This window comes from Lagenorhynchus albirostris, chromosome 6 (genome assembly GCF_949774975.1).
Source record: "Lagenorhynchus albirostris chromosome 6, mLagAlb1.1, whole genome shotgun sequence".
NCBI classification, from domain to species: Eukaryota; Metazoa; Chordata; class Mammalia; order Artiodactyla; family Delphinidae; genus Lagenorhynchus; species Lagenorhynchus albirostris.
This window is the reverse complement of record NC_083100.1, coordinates 77487277-77495053: the sequence shown is the minus strand read 5'-3', so window position 1 is coordinate 77495053 and position 7777 is coordinate 77487277. Positions and strand designations below refer to the sequence as shown.

Genomic DNA, 7777 nt, shown 5'->3' with positions numbered 1-7777 from the left:
GTGGCTGGCAGTTACTGTATTGGACAGTGCAGATTTAAGAACATTTTCATCTTTGCAGAAAGTTCTTTTGGATGGTGCTGCTCTAGATTGCAATAGTACTGCTTCTAGCTCAGCATAATATTTCCAGCTTGGTCAGCTATCTCCTCCATCATTCTGGATCCTATATTTGTAGCAATCCAGCTATGGTTTAATTTCACTTTTGAGCAGCCAAATCATACAACTAATTTATATAGAATTTACAGTAAGTTAAATTACCAAGTGCTTTAACTTTTTTCTCTATAGTGCTTTCATAATATTTTGAAAGTATTGACTATACCAAGTGTTGGCAACTTTTTCTGTAAAGGGCCAGATACTAAATACTTTAGGCTTTGCAGGACATACCGTCTCTGTTGCAACTGCTCAACCCTGCTATTGTAGCATGAAATCAGCCATAGACACTACGTAATAGTATGGGTGTGGCTGTTTTATTTATAAACTAGGTTGTGGGCCACAGGTAGTTTCCAAGGCCTGGTCTGTTTTCACAGACTTCACTGCTTCCTGTAGTGACATAGCCAGTCCTCTCTGCCCTCTCCCCCTTTTTCTTTTGGATCAAAATAAGTCTACCTAGAAACACTTCTAAATTTTTTTTTGCCAGACTGGAGAGAATCCAATCTCAGTTGGTACTAGGGGCTCACCTTCTCAAAGATTTCATCAAAATTCTGAAGGTTTACAGAGACCCCCAGAAAGTAAAGAGATATTAAGGGGTGCTATCATAGTATGCTTACTGTGTACCAAGCATTGTTTAAACCCATTACACCAATTAGCTCTTTTAAACCTCACAACAACCTGCTTTATTGATGAGGCAAAGAGGTAAACCCAATCTAGACAACCGCACAGTATTAGTCTCTACACAAGCTTGCTTCCAGGCAGTGCTTGTGTCCTTGCTTTGACCTCCAAACTCTTTTTTTTTTAAAACAGAACAGTGGCTCAAGAACCACTTTTCTAAATATATTTCCCATACAAAATAATTTCAAGATATAATAATTATTAGTTCCTTGTACAGTAGTCTATTTAAACAAGAATTAATCAAATAGTAAGTATGTGAAAACAGCAACACCACAAAGATTGAGCCATATTACTAGTGTAATCAAACATTAGAACAGTCTTGGAACAGGCAAGCAAAATATTCAGAAGGCTGAATCGTGACTGCACACCTAACTGATTTCAACCATGACTTGTACACTGTGAGACAGCACAGATACCTTATGCAGATGGTTCAGTAGCAGAATGGCACTTGGTTTGCTCTTAATAGAAACAACATAAATGCAACTGACAATCTAGAGACAGACAACGGCCTTATTCACATGCTGAAAATCTGGTTGTGTCCCTCCAGTCCACACTCCATTCACTGTGCAGTCTGTCAGTGAGTAAACACATAGTGCAGGATTCATTCAGTGGGATCTAGGCCTCGTGGTCTAACCAAAATCAATTCTTGGTCGATACTGCAATACCATGGGGTATGGGGGTATGACTGATACGAAGGGCTGTCCTGAGAGCAGACTTGTGAAGCTGAGCAGTTCAGACACTGAAAGTTTTTGCCTCTTAGTCTCCATCTTGTCACGTAGATGAACTCCATAGTATGGTCCTTCCCCATAATTTCACCATTGCACAGCACATTCAACTCATAAGAACTTGGAAGTTTTAGTTTTAAACTTAGAAATTTTTTAATAGTTCCCATAGTTATATGTGTAGAGCACCAAATGAATTTCTTCATTAAACCCTTTACTACATTGTCCCCTGATTGTCCATTATTTCATAAACAATCTAGACATATAGCAATCTATGGGTCTCTTCTGTGATAGTCTTTATCATCTTGATTTTCATCACCTTCATCCACTTTAGGCTTGTCAACTTTTGAAGTATCATCTTGTCCGTTTTCTTGAGGCTTGTTTTTCTTCCAAAATTCAGACTCCCACTCAAGTTCTTATTCTCGTAGTCCAGGGACAAACTTAAATATAATTTCCTCTAATGTGTTATCCAACTTCACCATTTCTAACGGGTTTGTCTCATGAACCTGTTTGCCACACCTTGGACATATCATTGCTGTCTTCAAAGTGCTGGACAATACAAGTCTTACAGAAGGTATGGAGGCATTCTGTCACTGTAGCTGGCTTGATCAGATACAGATATAGCAGGTAAAGATTGAAATGTAAGGATTGATGTAAGGACTGAAATGTTTCACCAGGTGTTTCCTCTGGGTAGCCATTCGTGGTTAGCTAGGACTGGCTCTAGTAGTTCAGGTAAGCAGGGGTATGAAAGTATGATCCCAGTAGCTGGTGTGGAGTTCCCAACTGGATGTCCTGAGGCATGAGAACTAAAATCCAGACTTCTCATGAGATCGCTGGTCATCACTCCTTTTGGTGATTCTGCTTTCCCATATAGTTCTGGAGGCTGGAAGTCTGAAATCAGGAAGGCACCATGGTTGGGTGCTGGCGAGAGCCTTCTTCTGGTTTGCAGGTGGCCGACCATGGTTGTATCCTCACACATGTGAAGAGCAGAGTAGAGGAAGCAAGCTGTCTCATGATTCTTTCTTTGGCTGCACTGCAAGACGTGTGGGATCTTGGTTCCTTGACCAGGGACCGCTGGACCACCTCCAAACTCTTTTTTTTTTCTTTGCGGTACGCGGGCCTCTCACTGTTGTGGCCTCTCCCATTGCGGAGCACGGGCTCCAGACACGCAGTCTCAGTGGCCATGGTTCACGGGCCCAGCCGCTTCGCGGCATGTGGGATCTTCCCGGACCGGGTCACGAACCCGTGTCCCCTGCATCGGCAGGCGGGCTCTCAACCACTGTACCACCAGGGAAGCCCCAAACTCTTTTTTAATCTGAATACTCTCACTCCCTGCTCTTGTTGCTCCCTGAGGCCTTCACTCATGCACATCCCCCAAACTCAGGAGATTAGCATAAATTCTTCAAAGCTCTATAAAAGACAGGAGTGTAGTTGTCTTCCAGCAGCTTCTTGTAAGCTACAAAAATCTATTCTTTTGGTGAACCCACTGGACATAATTTTAGTCCTCTTTTACTTGTCCTTTCAGCATTTGACATGGTGGTCACTCGTCCTTGAAGTCTTTTCTCCTGATCCCTGTGATGCCCACATCTGGCTTTCCTCCCATCCTTCAGGCCAGTCTTTCTCAGTCTCTTGGAAATCTTCTCTTTTAACCTTTAAAGACTGGTCTCCCATTCTTACTTTCCTCCCTCCTCTGCACACTTTCTCTGGGTGATCTCATAAGCCCTAATGCTTTAACCATTATTTGCATGAGGATGGTTCCCGCATCTTTATCTCCAGAACTTCCTGAGCTCCAGTCTTACCATCCACGCAAGCAACTTGTCCATCTGGGTGTCTCATGAGCACATACAGCTCAGCATTTCTCAAACAGAAATAATTATTTTTCCTCTTAAGCCTGCTGTTTCTCTTATATTGCCTTCCTTTTTGAATAGATTTCCAAGCTGCATATCTGCTTGTCATCTGATTCCTCCTCTGACAGCCCTACCAATTACCAAGTCCTGGAAATTTTTTTTTTTAATAAATTTTTTTAAATTTTTGGCTGCATTGGGTCTTCTTTGCTGTGTGTGGGCTTTTCTCTAGTTGTGGCGAGCGGGGGATACTCTTCGTTGTGGCGTGCGGGCTTCTCATCACAGTGGCTTCTCTATGTTGCGGAGCACGGGCTCTAGGCGTGCGGGCTTTCAGTAGTTGTGGTGGGCGGTCTCAGTAGTTGTGGCTCATGGGCTTAGTTGCTTCACAGCATGTGGGAACTTCCCTGACCAGGGCTCGAACCCATGTCCCCTGCATTGGCATGTCCATGTCCCCTTTAAACCACTGCACTACCAGGGAAGTCCCAAGTCCTAGAAATTTTGAATTACTTTGGGAAATCACTTTCAAAACCACTTATGTCTCACTTTTGTAACTTCCACTTGCCCACTTGTCTGTATTCCTGACCATCTCATAATTGGCCTTCCTTCTATCAGTCTAGCTCTCCTTCCAGATAACTAGTCCTCATGATGTAGTCTGAGAGGTCATCCCAGTATGCAAATTGAACCATGTTATTTTCCTGCTTGAACTCTTCATTGGTTTCCTGCTGCTCTTAGAATTAAGTGTGAATTTCATCAGCGGCCAACAAGACCCTTCATGATCCTATCCCTTCTTACCTCTCCAGCACATCACAGTGTGTTCCTTTTCACCCTGTGCTCTGTTCATAGTGACCTTGAAGTCTTTGCATAAGCTCTTTCCTCAGCTTGGAACACATTTCCCTCAATTTGGCCACCTGGCCAACCCCTGCCCATTCCACTTTTTTTTTTTTGGTGAGACAGACCTGTGCTTAGATGTTGCTTGCTCTCCATGCCTACTGTGACTTCTGAGGTGCCTTCTCTAGTCCTCAAACCAGGGTTAGGTGCCTCCTCTTTACTCTCACAGCACCTGTAACTAGTCCTATTCAGCATCTATTCTTCTAGGTTGCAATTGCCAAAGGTTGCATATCTTTTCCATAGACTAAACTCTGGGAAGGCAGGGTTGGTCTTTCCTGCTCTTATAGCCCTACTGCTTGCACAGTGCCTAGTAGAAGCTCTATACATATTTAATAACTGAAAAAAAAAAGATCAGAAAGAGGAAGCTAGGAATATGGGCTCTGGAGTGAAAAAAAAGAAAAAAACCCTTGGGTTTAAATCCCACCTTTGCTCCTAATAGTTATATGACCACTGCTACTTGCTATATGACTTATGTTGACCTCCTGAAGCCTCAGTTTTGTCATATGTAATATGGGAATAATAGTAAAACCAAATTTACAGAGTTGTTTTCAGACTTCTGTGAGATAAAGCATGCAGATCAATTAGCCCCGTGACTGGAACATGGTCATTGCTCAATAAATGTCGCTATTAGTAGTACCGTCCTTGCAAGGCACACAAAGTCTAAAACCAGACTGCCAGGATTCAAATCCTGGCTTTAAAAGCATAAACAGACTCACAGATACAGAGAACAAGCTAGTGGTTGCCAGAGGGGAGGGGGTGGGTGGGATGGGCGAAATAGGTGAAGGGGTTAAGAGATACAGATGACCAGTTATAAAATAAAAAAGTCACATGGGTGTAATGTACAGCACAGGGAATATAGTCCATAATTTTGTAATAGCTTTGTATGGTGCGTAATCTATAAAAATATCGAATCACTATGTTGTACACCTGAAACTAATATAATATTGTAGTTCAACTATATTTCAATTAAAAAAAAACCCTGGTTTTACATCCTACCAGGCATGGGACCTTGGGCAAGTCATTAACCTCTCTGTGCCTCAGTGTCCACATCTTTAAAATGGGAAATTAACAGCATATGCCTTAAGGTATTATTGTGAGGGTGAAATGAGTGACTGTGACAAAGATTCTCTCCTTGACCAAACTTTATAGTCATGCTCTTTTGAGCCCTCTGCTCAACTAAACCTGACCCTTTGGACTTCTGTCTCCATCCTTGTAAAGTCTAGTTTTAGCAAGAATCCTGTCAAGTCAGTTTAGCCAGAATACTCCACTCTTGATATCTGATCATTCTTGACATGTGATCAAATTCCTCATCACCCACCATCTCCCTGGTGATGTCTGATCACCCTTACCTGCCTTCAGCAAGAATCCTGTTAGGTTGGTGTAGCAAGAATTATGCTACCCTCTGAGATAGTTTTTCATCCACAGACCCCTCTACTCTTCTCCTAGGCTATAAATTCCAGTTTTTAACTTGTTGCATTCAGAATTGAGCCCAGTTCTATATTGAGATATTTTTTCTCCTATTGCAGTAGTCCTGAATAACAATCTGTTTTTATTGTTTAAACTACTGTCAGGGTCTGGTTTTTCTCTGACACCTGGCATACTATGTCAGGCTATGGGAACATTTGCTATTATTATTGCCTGTATAAAAAGGAAACTGCCCTTGCCTAAAGGAAATAATAAAGTTTAATTTTTGTTCTTAGCCTCTTTCTGGAAGGGTAAGAAATATAACAGGAGCTGACAGTATTGTTCCAAATGAAAAGTAAAACACTGTCAATCTTTTAGACATTGGGCCCATTCAGTGCTTAGCAGCAGATGATCATAAAAACCTAGATGTTTTTCACAAATCAGATTATATAGGGATTTGTGACCAAACCTTCACTTTCTCAGGGATTTTCTGGTATTATGCAGTGAAAAATGCTGTGTTTTGCAAAGCTCAAAACTCATGGTATCACATGGGTAAAAATTATTTACAGGTAAGTTCAGTTGCTGTGGAATCATTTTAAATATTTTATATGATCAAAGAAGATGCTGGTAGGTTGCTTTAGTATGTGATTTTTCAAATGTATAATAATGCTTTCTTTTTCTGAATTTCCACCATCCCTAGTCTTTCACTTCATGAAGAAGCATATACAACTCAGTTCTAGTCTTTTGTATTAACTCTCAGATAAACACAATTTTCATGTCGGTTTTGGAAGTTTTTAAGAAATGTGTTTCTTATGAGAGCCTAAGAGCTGGGGGTAATTAATACACAAATGAACAAATAGTAGAAGGGAGTGATATATCAATGTCAGAATTCTGTAAGTAGCAAATAACTTTTCTACAATTAGAAGCAGCATGCTTTATGATTTTAGTCACTGAATAAATAAACAGGGAGCCTGTGAAACACTGAGTCTTGTAGGTGAGAATGAGTGTGGGAACCAAGGAGGTAGAAGTCTGTAAGAAGCCCCAAGCTCTAACATACTAGTTTAAAGAAAAAAAATCCCTAGGAGAAGGAATTGTCATGAAAAGAGGTTAAACTTGAATAAATATGGTGACTCTATTTTTATCTCCTTGCATTAATTGAAAGCTGTTTTTTTGTCTGATAACATTTCCTTTCCAGTAGAAAATACTTATTAGGAGACAGTTTTCCACAGTCTCTTGCGTTTCTGCATATCCTGTGAGTAGAGGCACTGGCTGCCTTTGTCTAGACTATCTTTTCAAGGATATTTGTATAGCAAACAGCCTTGGAAGATAAGATAGTGTCTCCCTTCAGAACAAAGGGCAGGCTCATCACAAAAGATTTGGGTTCCCAAAGCTCAGGGTTCCTCTTCTGCATTTCCAACCTGCTGAGTGTGCAGGTGTTTCCCTTGTCATCCCCATGAGGGAATTGCATGTCCTGAAATGACACAAGAAAATGATAATACTCTGGCTACTACTATTGCTATAAAACTATCTATATATCTTTAGATATCTGTATCTATATATATCTATATGTATAGATATAAAGGAATCTTGTTTCTTCTGCCAGTACCCATGAAGCTGTGTGTGGCAGCTAATTTGCTGCTTGCAAGTAGGGTTAAATCTCAGAACCCTTCAAAATTCTTGACAATACTTTTCTTGTGTTCTATTTCCAGAAAGACAATTTATATATTCTTTGCTCTCCCATAATAATTTCTTGTTTTGAGTTTCCTTTACATGATTTTTTTCTCATTCCTTGTCTCAGCCACCTATAAACAACATATAGAGATTTTCCTACCATTCTTAATGATTTACTGCATCACTGTCTCTTTCTATTACCAGTCCTGAAGCACCTCCCTTGGGAACATCTTTATACTCCCTTTCCAGATTCTCAGATGCCTCAGTTCCAGTGGCCTCCATTAAAAAAAATTACTTAATTACCTGGTTTGAACTTAGTCAAACTAAGGCAGACTTAGTCAAACATCAGTCAAAACTCCATTGCCTGCAAGATTTCAAAGTTTGAAATTTCCTCTTCTCACCACGACCTCGTCTTTTTCCTCT

At 40.7% G+C, this 7777-nt stretch overlaps 1 pseudogene; it reads right to left on the bottom strand.

Moving 5' to 3' along the window:
- Positions 1 to 1454: 1454 nt before the first annotated feature.
- On the bottom strand, positions 1455 to 2245 carry LOC132521829 (polycomb group RING finger protein 5-like; annotated as a pseudogene).
- Positions 2246 to 7777: the final 5532 nt, after the last annotated feature.